Source organism: Phaseolus vulgaris, chromosome 3 (genome assembly GCF_000499845.2).
Source record: "Phaseolus vulgaris cultivar G19833 chromosome 3, P. vulgaris v2.0, whole genome shotgun sequence".
NCBI classification, from domain to species: domain Eukaryota; kingdom Viridiplantae; phylum Streptophyta; class Magnoliopsida; order Fabales; family Fabaceae; genus Phaseolus; species Phaseolus vulgaris.
In genome coordinates, this window is record NC_023757.2 from 35,659,901 (window position 1) to 35,676,590 (window position 16,690).

The following is a 16,690-nucleotide window of genomic DNA, read 5'->3' on the forward strand; positions in this document are numbered from 1 at the left end:
ATAAATTATGTAAAATTTTCGGACATATTTATGATTGTCATAAATTTTATTTAGAACAAAGTTGTAATTGTGGATTATTTATTTTTGAATTATAGTTGTATGTAATTAAAAGATTATTTCTGGTAGTAGAGAAAATTATTTTTGATAATGTGTTAGAACTATAATTTGATAAAGAAAAAATATTTATGAAATAAATATTAATGCAGTATTTTAATTTATTAAAACAAAATTCATGGATAAAGTGTGTGTATAATAAATATTAAACATACACTACAAATGTATATACAAAGGAAACATGAAATAAATAAATAATAATAATAATGATGTTTCGGAAAATCATATGAATGATGCATTGAAATATGTATCATTCAAAAGAGTCATGAAAGTCCTTAATTTGTTTAGGTATTTGTGTCATAAATAAGATTACATGTTCGAATAGAAAAACACACATGCATAATAAAATACAACCAATTTTTTACATAGTTAAGGGATTTGTAGTCATTATCTTCACCAGCTTTCTCATTCGTCACTCAAGAGGCAGGCCAAAAAGTTGTTTTACCGCAGTAGGATGACCACACAGGAAGTCATAACAATTATTTAACAAATCTTCATCTTGTATGTTCATCTCCACTAACATTTCCTAGATATCAGATTCAAAGTATTGGAAAGTCGATGTACAACAGAGTGTGCGCGTGTTTTCACGAAATATGAAGTTTTGTTCTTCTTCTGCAACAACATGGTGTCTATTATATTGCATATTTTATTCTGTAGCATTGGCCACTTGATGTGATGACAAAGTGATAACCTCAGATGAAATGACTTGTCGCTCAACAATATGACATAACTTTTGACTGATCACTACCACTCCCAATGATATCGATTAATCCTTCAAACCTTGTGTTAAGCCTTTCCAATTGCAGATCAATGGTGTCCACCATGGGGGCTTTTCTTTTTGAATCCCTAAAAGAATAAGTACTATTTGATGGCTGAGGTGGCACCGATGGGGTGTCAGATTAGGGTCATGGTTGTATGAATCAACATTAGGATCAGTTGAACGAGGAGTTTTACATTGGGTCGCATCAAGTTCCGGCTACTCCGAGATGTACTCCATATTGTGATCATTAAGATCTACATTACAATAATGAACTGAGTTTGACTTGATGACTGTAGTGTTGTTCTCCAACCATGACTGATAGCACGATCAAGTCCCCATAAGTCTCTCATCTGTTGAATCAAGTGTGTTCAAGCTTTGAAGAATCCAAACCCCTCTGAAGGTTGATGAAAGGCTGGATGTGCTTGCTGTTACAGAGCTGTCTTTAGATAGGATCTAATTTATGTATAAATCCACTCTTGATTGAATCCAAAGCTTAAGCACTCTCAAACCTTTTAAAAGAAAAGTGTTTTTCAAACCAAGTGTAAAACAACCTGTTGTTTTGTCGAAACAACCGATTGTTTTATACTTAGGTGTTTTTAGAAAGGTTGAAAACTGTTTTTGATGGTTGACTTGCTGTCAAACCAAAACAACCGATTGATTTGTGAAAACAACCGATTGTTTGTTTTGGGACCATAACAGAAAACTATTTTGTGCTTTGACTGAGCATGAAATGATTTTATAACTGAATACGCTCCAGTTTTAAATGCTTTGACCAAGCTTTGAATGCAATAAATAGTTTGTTCAGATTTTGTAACAAACAAATAAGTTTTAATCAAAGAAAAACATATTTGAGTTTTTCACTAATTTTTTCTTTTGAAAGAGTTAGAGATTGCTTTGAGATTGCTTGGATCAAAGAGAGTGTGATATAGGATTTTCATCTTGTATTGATTTCAGGTCTGTTCTGTAACAAGTGTAATCCTTTGTACCTTTGAAAGAACTCTGTGTGTATAGCTGAGAAATGTTGTGTGTTCTTGAGGTTGTCAAAATCAGCATTCTTAGTGGTGTTGTGCTGAGCCAAAGGAAGTGTGTGTCTTGAGGGGATCAAAGTCACTTCTCTGGTGGTGTTGTAAGTAATCTAGGGTTGATTGCTTAGTGGATTCCCCAATGGTTTCTGGGAAGACTGGATGTAGCTCTTGGTTAAGAGTGAACCAGTATAAATATGTGTGTTCAATCTCTCTATCCTTAAACTCTTTAATTTTAGTTTTATATTTGTGAACTGATATAAACAACCAATTGTTTCTACGAAACAACCGATTGTTTTTCTGCGAAACAACCGATTGTTTTTCTGGTGTTGTGCTTATTTGCTTTGTGTTTTGGCAAACTGATTTCTTAATCAAGTATTTCTCGAAGTAATTTCATTCTAGACTTAAAAGTTTGCGAAAACCCTCTTTAAACCATTCACCCCCCTCTAGTTTAAAGTCATACATTCTAACACCATCAACTTGTAGTGCCTAATGGGATTAACGCGCCACTTTGCGTTTGAGGACTTTGCCTGTTCATTAATGAAAAACAATACATTCATATTCATAATATTGGTTAATGTATGCGATAAGTAAACATCAAGTTAAATACGTTACCTTTATTAACATATCCCACACTTCATCTTCAACCTCAAAAATTTCGCGCTTTGATTTCAAGTGAAACCACTCAGTCCACTAAATAGATAATGGATCTCACCTCATTAGTCCTTAAGGCTTTCCTGCCTGTTCTTTACATTACTTTTTGTAATCCCTACCAATCCACTCAAGTGTAGGGATTTAACGATGTTTGTGTAACCTTGCGTTCTACAACTACCGTTAATGCAGTTACTCATAGATGTCTCATCGATCATGACATTTAGCAGTCGATAGTCCATTTTTTGTGTTCACGGATACCTGCAGATGACTATGAAGCAATACCTTTCTTGCGATTCATGATAAAACCTAATAAAAAAGGTTAAACTTTTGCAATAACATAAATAGTTCCATACATAAAGATTAATAAATGTCGAATATCAATATTAAACCATCAAATTATTTTTATAACATTATAAATATAAGTTCAGGGATGTTACATAAAATTAATTATTACAACCTATCCACATTTCATTTGCTATAGTATCCCTAATTTGTAATTCGAGCCTGTAATCATCCTCACAAGTTTGCAAGTGTGACACATCTATATCTCCTTGCATCAAGTCACGGTCAACTTCTTCCAACAAAGAGTCATCATTATCCACCTCGTGAAGAAAGTTATGAAGAACACATGCTAAAACAATATCGGTCATAGTGTCCACAAAGTAATGAGGATTCGTTCCACTATCGATAACTGGGAATCACTTTTTGAGGACACCAAATATAATTTTGATAACATTTCCTAGTGAGGAATGACGATGATTAAACAACTTGCAAACATTTTGTGCACCTATTCGAGAATACTCTATTAGATGGTATTGAACTCTGCGGTATGGAGTTATAACTTGGGCTTTGAGCATAAAACCCGCATCTCCAAGGTAATATTTGCCTACAACCATCCATTAACACATATTACTTATAAGTCATGTGACCAAAGGAATATTTATTGCACTTGAAAAAACACTTAACTAACCTTCCAGAATGACCAATGGATCCTCTCATACAATTACATCCTTCAATATCCTGGAATCAAATGTTATTTCTTCCCACCCGAAAAGAACATATGTGAATTTAATGTCAAAATCACAAGCAGCAAATACGTTTTGCGTTGGCCAATCTTTCTTCGGCGAAAACAAGGAGCATGAGCTCGATAGACTTTATCATGGACGTGAATGTCGTCTATGGCACCTAAACAATCATAATACACAACAAATTCACATTTATAAATAACTTGCATTGTATACAACATGAATTAAATATTTAACTACAATTTTTTTCTCATATTTACCTTAAAGTATGGAAAAAATCAATTGTTGTTTAAGATATGAGCTTCAACCTCGGTCCCAGTTGGTTGAATTAAGAACTTTCCTTGCAACATCAATATTGTCTTCAAAACATTATGAAAGTGACGAGACACGGTTTCCCTGGACCGATGAAAGAAGAACAAAACACTTTGATTCTTGACGTTATGACCAATAATGTGTAAAAATTTAGCCACTTGTTCTTCAGTTGTAGATCAGAATGCATCTTTAACCATTTTGTTCCTCTTACTCATTGAGATAAATTAATAAATGCTTCTAAACCCAAACAAATAATGTCAGAACATCTTTCCGTATGAACCAAGTACGACATCAATTCTTGTCGACAACACTTTTTTTGTGGAACGAACTCCGATTTAGCATTATTTGTCACGATTAACACACACAGCACATTCAATCCATATCCAATCATGCAAATGATTGTCATTGCTATTACTTGTGTCCGCAAATTGATTTGCTTTTGTATTTGTGAAATTAGTGTGAAATCGACACCAACTACATCGAAATTCATGTCATTCGTGTTAGACATCTTGACATTGTCAAAATACATACACCAATGGTTATTGTTATCCATGATAAAAAATTCTTAACAATCGTATAAGTTTAACTATTAGGTCTAAATAACCATATTTTATAGCAATAATAGTAGGTAAAATAAAAAAATTAAATTATATAATTCATTAAAAAAAATTCTTTATACTTGTAATGTTTTACTTTACTTCTAATAAATGTTTTAAAATAATATTTATAAAGTTTTTTTACTTAATTTTAGAAAAAAAAATATTATATGTAGAGTATCTATAAAGTAATATTTTAAAATATTTAAATATTATGTATACTTTTAATTATTTAATAAATTAAAAAAAATATTTATAAAGTGTTTTTACTTGATTTTTAGAAAAAAAATATTATACATAAAGTCTGTGTATTTTCAAACATTTAAATATTCTTTATACTTATAATTATTTATAAATGCAAAATAATATTTATAAACTTTTTTACTTGATTTTTTTTAAAATATTATACCTAAACTCTATAAAGTGATATTTTCAAATATTTAAACATTCTTTATACTTATAATTATGTTATAAATTCAAAATAATATTTATAAAATTTTCTTACTTGATTTAAAAAACATTAAATATTATTCATAAATTTTGTAAAGTGGTATTTTCAAATGTTTAAATACTCTTTATACTTATAATTATATTATAAATTCAAAATAATATTGATGAAGTTTTTTTACTTGATTTTTTTCTAAATTAAAAGATATTATATGTAAAGTATCTATAAAGTACTATTTTAAAATATTTAAATATTCTTTATATTTATAATTATTTTATAAATTTAAAATAATATTTATAAAGTTTTTTAAATTATATCCTTATTTATAATATATTTATGGAAATCAGTTTTACCAGTTATATATAAACAAATTTTAATTTGATAATTAACTTATTTAATATTAGTATTTTTAAACTTAATTACCATTATCAATCACCATGCCATCAGATTATTTTTTGTGAAAAATAATAAACTTTACTAAAAAAATACCTAATTATTATTATATATTTTATATACATACATCAAAATAAAAAATATAAATAAAAATAAAAACAAAATAAATAATTACATACATCAAAATAAAATAAAAAATATTGCATATATATAAATGAAATTATCACATTACAACATACATACATTAAAATAAAAAAAAATACAATACAAATAAATAAATATTAAAAAATCAAAGGTCACATGAAATATAGTAGGAAGAATCGACTCTCCAAATTCCAAAATCAATTCTCCAAAAATTTTGTACTTGTGTGAGAAAATTGAGAGAATGATCATGATACCAATAACGCAACCACTAGCGACTGACGTTACAACCACCCGGAACCACAATCGCCCACCGAGCACTACCAATGGAACATCACCAACAACAACTCAAGTCACACACAACATCACCGACGACGAGTGCACCACGCCCAACCACACCTTGCACCTCTGACAACCACACACCTTTGACGACTGCACACCTCCGACGACCGCTTACCTCTGACAAGCTCTAAGCTCCCCCTTAACTTAAAGCACACAACTCACTTCCTTTCTCCTCTCATATTTATCACTCCCTCCCATATTTATTACTCCATTAACTCATCACCCACCACAGTTCAACATGCACTGGTCAAAGTAGGAATCTCATACAAATCTCTGCTAGGCAAAACACTCAGGAATCTCGTGCGAATCTTTGTTGTTGTTGCATGGTGTTGTGCAAGGAATCTCCATTATTATGGCACATGAGTTATGATAGATGACAAAGGAGTAACATAGTAAATAAATTACTTTCTCTCCAAATCTTTTCAAAGCAACAAAGAATGAATTTTCACTTTCATAATCACCCAAATCCAAACAATGCATAAGAAAAATTAAATTAATGGTGTCTCAACATAAATTTTCAACAATATTATTAGGATAAACAAAATCAATCAAATAACTAAAAAAAAAACAACTAAAAGAATATTCTGAAATTTGAATGAGAATATTTATACTTATTTCTAACTTGGCATCATCTTCCGTTGAATATCCTACAAGGTCTTAGAAAACTTGTTATGACTCATGTTTTTAATACGTCTCTTGGAACCTCTTTGAACAATGTTCTTATTGAATTTAAGACTTAATTAATTTTATTTATTTATTTTGTATGTATAGACACATAACATATAAAGTAACAACCAAAATTAAACAACTGAGATGAAAAATATAAAAAAAATTTACTTACAAAATAAGGAAAAAAATTTAATATCAACTCAATTAGAAATATCGGAGAACTTAAAACTTAATTAAGTCTATTTTATATTGTGCTAATTATTTTTTTAAAATATTATATAATTTTTTTGTAATATGAAATGGAGTTACACTATAAAAAAATAGAATTTTTCATAATTTAATTATAATAATATTATTTCTAGGCTTAATTAAATTTTAAGTTTCCATAATTTAAGTATTTTTAATTGAATACATGTTAAAAAAATTTACTCTATTTTATTTAATTGAAACTTTACCATTAATTAGGATAACGCGTTAGATTTTTCAATCTGGAATAGAACATCACAAACTTAGATAATGAAATTTAGTTAATGGGCAATGTCTTTTTATACACGTATTTCGGATTCCAAAACTTTATTTTTTTATTGTCGAAGTTCATTGTATTATTTTTGAGTCTCCAAAATTAAAGATCATCCAATTTGACCAATTTGACAACATGAAATCAATTAATAAGTATAAATATCTTGGACATCTAATAAAACGAAATATTTTAATAAAAATTCAATATTTTTTTTTTAAATTTATAACAAATTTAAAACTTAATCAAGTTATTTTTTTATTTATTTTTCGTGTCAAGATATATAAGCAATCACAATATAAAGTAACAACTATCTAACTCTTTATGACAAAATTAAATAAAACAAATTCAATTAAAAAATATAAAAATCTAAAAGTCAATAAAATCAATTTTTTAATAGAAACGTCATTAAAAAATATTTAAATTAACATCCATACTTTTACCCATTTTTAATCAAATAAACTATATGTAAATTCTAATTAACTTAAAAACATATACAACTATATCACAGTGCATCTTAAAGTATATCCATCTTCATAGGAATTTTAATATATATATATATATATAAAGTGTATAAACAAAACATTCAAAACGAAAACATCTTGTCCTCTACTTGTTCACTGAGGAGCCCTATCACCTGCAACTTCATTTGCTCCCATGTAAATTAACAGGATCACCACATATTAAAGAAAACAAATACAAAACAAAACACAGGGTAAGCTAAATGTTTTTTAGAATTCTAATATAAATTTAACTTTTAATAACAAGCATACTCCATCAAAGAATTCTAATATAAATTTAACTTTTAATAAAGCATAATCCATCAACTTCTCATATTTTGTACAAAATCATCAAGTGTAGTGTCTATCAACATTCATCATCTACATTACTCATGTCAAATATCTACTAACTCACATACTCAAACATTTGACTCTACTTTCGAAAGACTCGTGTATTGAAATTAGCATTTAGAGACATGCACATGTCATACTACTCATTGTCAAATGCACACATCCATGCACATAATCATCTCAATCTCTCATCATCTCATATGTCAGGGTAAATCCATATTATTTGCTCTAATAAGTTCTTTCAAACCTCAGACTTAGTCAAATGAACCTCCTTCGACTTCCATTATATCAGTAGAGTTAGGATCGTCTCATTCACAAGATATTCACAAATCAATACACCCTAATAAAATCTCAACACAGTATTTCCTTTCTTGAAAATACTATGTCTTGATCACACTTTCACCTCATTGCATACTTCATTTAACACATCAATACATCATTCAATCACATCATATTTTAAACTTTTCAAACAATCCAAAGATATCTCAAAATTCACTTAAACACATAACTAAGTTCCTTTAATCATATTTTTAAATAAAATTTAAAATTTGCACTTAAAACAATAAAAATAATAAACTACGCTTTCAAAAGAAAAAAAAAATAAGTTTTTTTTATTATTTTCTTGAGCAAGAATTTACTCGCTTAAGCGAGAATGGGTCTCGCCTAAGTGAACAATCTCGCTTGTCTGAGATTGAACCTGAGAGAACCCCAAAATTCACAATATTTTTGCTTGAGCGAGATTTCCTCTCGCTAAAGCAAAAATGGGTTTGAAACTCACTGTCTCAAACTAGTTTGAAAAAGAATCTTCTCACTTGACCGGAGTTGTAGATTAATATTGCATAAATCTGCCAAATTTCATATTTTCAATCCAAAATCCATTAAACATATAAAACCCAAATTGACAATTCCCTACTCAAAGTTGGATAGTTACTCTATCAATCTATAATATCATTTATATGTATGTATGTATATAGATATATATTGAGAATCAAGAATCAATACTCAAAATTTCTTAACTTTTAACTATATCGTAAATATAATTCAACTCATTTATATTACCAGTCAAACACTTTCAATAACTTATTCGCATTAAAATCAATATATAATATTAAAAAACAACCATTTAAGTCAATATACTACTTTACTCTAAAAGAGACAATCTTGCAAGAAAAATTAAAATTGGTGACCACGTCACCCCCACATCTAGATCTTCTAACCTAGGGTTCTATTGAAAAGAATAAGACCAACTTTCCTTGCTTGAGTTTGAGCAGGTGCTCACTAAGAGTTCCAAACTTGCACCACATAGTCATGATAAAAAATCTAACAAATGATGGACTTTGATCGTCGGTCATTCTGATGACAAAGATGTTCAAAAAGTTAGAGAAGAGGCAGTGGAAGGAAAAAGGAAAGTTTAGAGAGATGATAGTTCTTTTAAGATAAAATTGAAATAACTGAATTTTCTATTTATATACTATTTTTATTTTAATAATAAAATATTCAAATATCATTTATTATATATTGTAACATCCCTATTTTTTTTCCATATTTGTTAATATATTATGCATGCAATATTTAATTAACATGTAAACATATATTAAGCTATCATATTTGTATCTCAAAAAGATATCCCTCTTCATAGGGAGTTAATATATACATAAAAAAATAAAAATAAAAAAGAAACAAAAGAAACAAAGCATTCAAAGGTAAATCTATCCAATACTCCAATTGCTCACTGAGAAGCTCTATTACCTGCAATCTCATATGCTCCCGTGTAAAACACGATCATCATAGATAAAGAAACAAACACAAACAAATAATAGGGTAAGCTAGCTATATAAAAATTTCAATATAATTTCATGTCAAATTAATCAACATAATTCATCAAGTCTCATACAATTTCTCAAATCATCAAGTGTCTATTAAATTTCATAATTCATCTTTTCACATGTCAGACTTCTACTGACTCATAACACATAGACACTTGACTCTACTTCCGGAAGACTCGTGCGTTGACTTAGACTCAGAGATCTGCACCTGTCATACTACATCACTGTGAAATCCACACAGTTATGCGCATAATTAATCTCAATATCATCTCTCTCCTAGTATGACAGGGTTAATTCATATAATAGGTCAAGTTAATTATCTTTCAAACAACTTACCCATTCATATGAACCTCCTTCGACTCTCACCACCTGAATAACTTCATCTATATGATTCCATTATCTCATGAGAGTCAGGATATCTCCTTCTAGACGAATCCCTAGTCAATGCACATCCTAAACAATCTTAACACGGTATTTTATTTCCTGAAAATACTATGTCTCGATTAGAATTCATATTTTGAACCTCATAATATCCACCATCAAACAATCAAATCATACCAATGTTTAGAATATCCAAAATACACAACAATTCATTGACTAATCATATAAATGTCTAATTAAAGAGATTTCCAATTAACTATACATGAAATAAAAGTTTACATACTTTATAAGAAAAACTATATAGGAATAAATAAATCAATCTTTTAAAAGCAAATAAAAATTAGTTTAATATTTTTATTTATTATTTTATTTTTATTTTACTTTAGCTTGAGCTAGAATTCACTAGCTTGAGCTAAAATCCACAAGAGAGCACCCAGAATTTTAGCTTGAGCTAAAATTCGCTAGCTTGAGCTAAAATCCTCCAAAGAGCACCCAGAATTTTTAGCTTGGGCTAAAATTCGCTAGCTTGGGCTAAAATCCTCCAGAGAGCACCCAGAATTTTTAGCTTGGGCTAAAATTCACTAGCTTGGGCTAAAATCCTCCAAAGAGCACCCATAATTTTTAGCTTGAGCTAGCACTTGCTAGGTTGAGCGAAATATGCAGAAAAATTCTGCATAACTTAATATACCTATTAGATTATAAATCAATATCACATTCAATTCATAAATTATAAATCTACACATTACATTGACAGTTCCTGTTCAGCATGATACAATCACTCTCATTGAATCATTGAGTTATTATGTCCATTTATACATATATATGATTTCTAATTCCAAAACCATTTAAATCAAACAACCAATTCTCAATCACAACACTTTCAATTTCAAACAAACTACCATCTACTCAGAACAAAAAATCTTGCAACAAAATCTGGACTTGGTGACCCCGTCACACTCACATTCAAATCTTCTAACCTAGGGTTCTATTGAAGATTATAAACTAGCTTCCCTTACCTTTACTTGAGCATATGCTCACGAAGAGCTCCAAACCTACCAAAATCTTCAAAAGTAGCTTAACCTGCACCACAGAGTCCTGATAAAAAATCTAACTATATCTCTAAGACTCTGATCTACTAAAGACTAATCCTAAAACTAAAAGAGGCACATGCATGCATACACTTAGATTGAGATAGACCTACAAGTTCAAAATTTGACTTAGAGAAGGGTAAAACTTGAATTTACTCTATCAAAGATTCTGATCGGGCAATCTTATAGGATTCACTGCAAGGAGTCCAATGGCAGACTCCGATCGCCAAATTGATAAGCAATGAGATCATAATCTTAGAGAGAAGGGAGAGAAAAGGAAAAAGAGAAACAAAACTGAACTTACATTCTGATCGGGTAGTCTTGTAGTCTTCGCTGCCAGGAGTCTAATGGCAGATTCCGATCGCCAAACTGATAAGCGAGGAGATCATAATCTTAGAGAGAAGGGCGAGGAAAGAAAAGGGAAACTTAGAGAGATGGTGGTTCTTTTTAAAATGAAACCTGAATAACTGAATTTTCTATTTATATGTCATTTTCATTTTAATAATAAAATATTCAGGTATCATTTAAAATATACCACTTCTACTCTAAGGTTATTTTCTAGACCCTTACATATATCACTTCTACTTTAAAACTTAAAATTATTTTCTAGGTACTTACACTATTTTCAACAAGAAAGATTTTCATCTACTTTACAAAAAGAGATGATAGATTTCTCTATGAATTTCTTCTAATTCCTAATTTGCATCACTAGACTTATCATCCCATATCACTTTCATCATGGTTTTGCCTATGTGCCTCTAATCAAGCCTATGCTATTTCCAATACCATGTGACAAATTTTGCATATATTAAGAGAAAAAAAAATATAAAAATATGAATGGAATAATTTTTAAGCGGAACTTTATATTATTTGGATGGGTGATTTTAACAACAGATGAAATCAAGTGATTATTTTAATGTATTTGGCTATATGAGAAAGTGAAGACAAAAATTTAAAAATATACAAAAACAATTTTACCTATATAATTGAGTTTAAATTTATATAAAGTAAAATTTAAATTAAAAACGTAATTCAATCCCATGATCTATGAAACGTATACGATAATTATTACATTCATATACGTTGCATATATAATGCATGATACATTAGTCACTTTCTATTTAATTAATTTTAGTTAAGTTATTTTAAAATATTCACAAAACTATTTTCTCTAAACAAATTCCTATCACACTTGATCTATTATATTCACATATTAAATTATCACATTTTTTTTTAATCATGGCCAAGTTTACAAATTCACCCAATAATATATTTAATCTAGGTGAGTTCAGTGCTGACCACTTCCTCAATACTGACAATTTGCGAAAAAAAATGTTTTAAACGAATTATAAAATATGATTATGAACATATTTTCTTGAGTTTTAAATACAATGAGTATAATATTTTGCAATGACAGCACTGAAAAGTCCTTATATAACATTTTCTTGATATTTTGTAAGAAAAAAGGTATATTAAATGAAAATAATACATTTAACACTAAATATTTTCAGAAATATTTAATAAATTATCTTCAATAGTTAAAATAAGTCAAATATGTAATAGAGATTTATTATTATTATTATTAGAATTATTTTTATAAAAAAATGAAATTATTCATACATATTAGGAAGTAAGAAAAATAACAAAAACTATTTTTGTAGCATTGCTTCTTTAGGACAGGCTGGCAAGCCCATTAAGCTAGACGAGACCATTAGAATACTTCTTAAAATATAAAAATTACCTTTTATTTTGTTGATTTTTTATCTTAAAATGAGTGACTTAGAAAAACTTTAAATTATAAAATTTAAAAAATATTTTCAATAAAAATATTTATCAGATTTTACAATCCAAAAATGTATTTTTTTTAAATATATTTATAAAATTTGAAAGATATTTTCAGATAAAAAAATATTTATAGATCCGGAATATCTTTCACATCTTGTAATTCATAATATATATTTTTAAAAAAAGAATATTTTAAATTATATAATTCAAGTAAATAATAAAAAATATATTTCTATATTATAAAATTAAAAATGTGTTTTTTAAGGATAAAATAATTTTATGGGTGTGCCAGAAGATTTTCAAGAAGAAACACAGTAAATGATATTTTAGGTGAAGACCAATACCATTAATAACGCGTTTTTTTAGTTGACCTTAAATTTAGAGAAATCATTATCTGGTTCTAAGAATTTATTAAAAATGGAAACAACAAGTGTTTTTTTCTCTTCAAAATAAGTTAGACAAATATATACAAAAACTGACAAATATAAAATAGAAAAATTAACTTTTGACACTTTTATTTTTCTCGCACTTCCACTTATCATATCTTATAAAATAAGAGCAAGTGTACAAGTTCAAAAGTTAAAATATATTCACGGTCTACTTATTTTAATGTTGAATACGAATGACTTTAATAAATCACGTGCAAATCAATAACAATAATCAAGTTACTGTTGAAGATGGATCACGTGTTTAAATTAATCTCAAAAAAAAAATTCTGAAAATTAGAATCAAAATATTAACCATAATATATATTTATATATAATAATATAATATAATATAAAAATACTGTTAATATAAAAAAAATATTCATATATAATATCATATAAAAAATATATATATATATATATAATATTAAAAAAATATAATAGAAACATATTTATAAGATCTTAAGAAAATATTCATATATAATATAATACAAAAGTAAATGACAATATTATACTAAATATGTAAAGAGAGAAATGATCTTTGAAGGTAAATTGGTACAACTAAAAACTTCAAAACAAAATTGGCATAGTTAAAGAAATATTTCAGCATGATTGAATGCGAGAGGAATATGGGTATATTTAAATAGGAATTGTGAATGTTAAAGGTGAATGCGAGAGGAATATGGGTATATTTAAATAGGAATTGTGAATGTTAAAGGTGCAACATCCACTCATACCAATGAATGTTAAGTTTGAATTCAAACCTAGTGTAATAGTTAATCTCTAAGCATTATTATTCAATTGTTATACTCATATCACTAAAGTAAGACTTGTTGTACACATGTGATGTGAGAAAGAAAGGACGCCATGTGAAGATATAAAGGGGTGCATATTGTCTTAATAGAAGTTGTCAACGGTTTGTGAAACTTTTTCATTTGGTGCCCATTTAAAGTTGTCAGCCATGAAGGAAACTTTTTGCAAAATTGTCAATTGTGAAGACAACTTCTTCAAAAGTTGGCAATGGTGAAGGTAACTTCTTGATTGTTTCAATAGAAGTTGCCAACGATGTGTGAAACTTCTCCATTTGGTACCCATGCAAAGTTGTGTGAAACTTCTCTATGAAGAAAACTTCTTGCAAAGTTGTCAATTGTGAAAGCAACTTCTTCCAAAGTTGTCAACTGTGAAGGCAACTTCTTCCAAAGTTGAAGGCAAACTTCTTCCTTGTAAAGTTGTCAATTGTGGAGACAACTTCTTCCAAAATTGTTAAAAGTGTAGGCAACTTCTTCCGAAGTTGTCAACAGTGAATACAACTTCTTGAATGTCCCAACAGAAGCTGCAAACGATGTGTGAAACTTCTCCATTTGGTGCCCACGCAAAGTTGTCTACCATGAAGAAAACTTCTGCAAACTGTGAAGACAACTTCTTCTAAAGTTGTCAACTGTTAAGACAACTTTTTCTGTGATAGATTTCTATACACTAAATAAAATAGGCACATAGATTAGTTGAGGGATTTAACACAATTATAAAAAAATTATACTCAATTCCAACACAATTTTTGTTATATAATAAGAGAGCAATGGAGCCTTGTACCCATCATTTGTTCCACTTCATATCTCTCAATTGTTGTATCCATGTAAAAATTTTGAGGAGAAGGTTTGTGGGACACATTCTTGTTAATGATCACACACGCACACACACACGCACGCACACACACACATGCACACACACACACGCACACGCACACACACATGCACACACACACACGCACACGCACACACACACACACACCCAGACACACGCACGCACACACACCCACCCACACACGCACACACACACACACCCACACACACACGCACACAGAAATATATATATATATATATATATATGTATGTATGTATAAGGTAATGTTATTTTTTTTAAATGTAGATTGACACATGGAATGTTGGTGGAACATCACTAAGCTAACATGAAAAAACAATAATTAGAGATATCGTGGACGATATAAGAGAAGATGGAGAGAGTTATGACTTCGATTTGGATGATAAATATTAGTTTAAGAAATCTCCTTCACAATATATTTCGTCTGACAGTCAATTTAGACATAACATTGTCTGCGACCTCAATGAACACATATCTTTCATGTCAAAGGAGATGACATTGAATTCCATAAAACAATACCACATAAACAACGATTACAAATTTGTTGTCATAGAGTCAAAGCCAGACAGATACGTGGCTTGGTGCATACATCATGATGGAGGGTGCCAATGGATAATACATGCATCTTTTAGTAAATTCCGAAGTCAATGAGAAATAAAGAAAATTAATGCACAACATATTTGATTTTCAACAAATCTTTCGACAGACCATGTGAATTTGGACTCAACCCATATCGCGTCTATGGTGTTGACTTCAATAAAAGCAAACCCTTCCGTCCTAATTAAAAGCTTAATTGCAAAAAATAAAAAATCTATATAGCTATACCATCACATATAGAAAAGCTTGGTTGGGAAAACAGAAAGCTTTTGTTATGGCATTTAGCGATGGGGAACAATCCTGCAATGATCTTCCAAGATGGTTGGAAGAAGTAAAAGAAAGCAATATGGAGACAATTGTGCAGTATATTGATTCTCCTTGTATGGTTGATGGTGTTCAAGACAACTATTGTTACACGTTGGATCGCGTGTTTTGGTCTTTCAAGCCTTGTATTGACAGTTTCAATTTTTGCAAGCCCATTGTATAAGTTGATGGGACATTTCTAACCGAAAGATACCATGCATCATTGTTGACCAAAATTGCTCAAGATGGGAATCAGAACAAATTTCCATTGGCGTTTGCGATTATTGAAGGCGAGACTTGAGAGGCTTTGATCTGCTTCTTCCAGTTATTGTGCCAATATGTGACAACTCAACCAAATTTGTGCATGATTACTGATAGAGAAATCAATATAATTTCAGCATTACAATCCGAAGAAGTTGGATGGGAAGGAGACAACCTTGTTTGTGAGTTGCATATGCCATATCACATCGAATTTCAACAAAAAATTCAAAAATGTCGAACTCAAACGACAGTTGGTTAACATGTCTAATAACATTACTTACATTCCCTCATAGATAATTACGACCTTTGTTGGGTTTAACTAATTTCATTTACTTCTTTATGACAACTTATGAGATGAAACAACCCATTGTACAAATAAAGCTATCAGTTATGCGATCTGAGTTCAAGCAAGCAGTTTCCTAGATAAATCGCATACTGTTAGAGAAATGGACTCAAGCATATGATGGGGGAAAGAGGTATGATCATACGACCACATATGGACTCAGGCTTAAGGGAGTTTT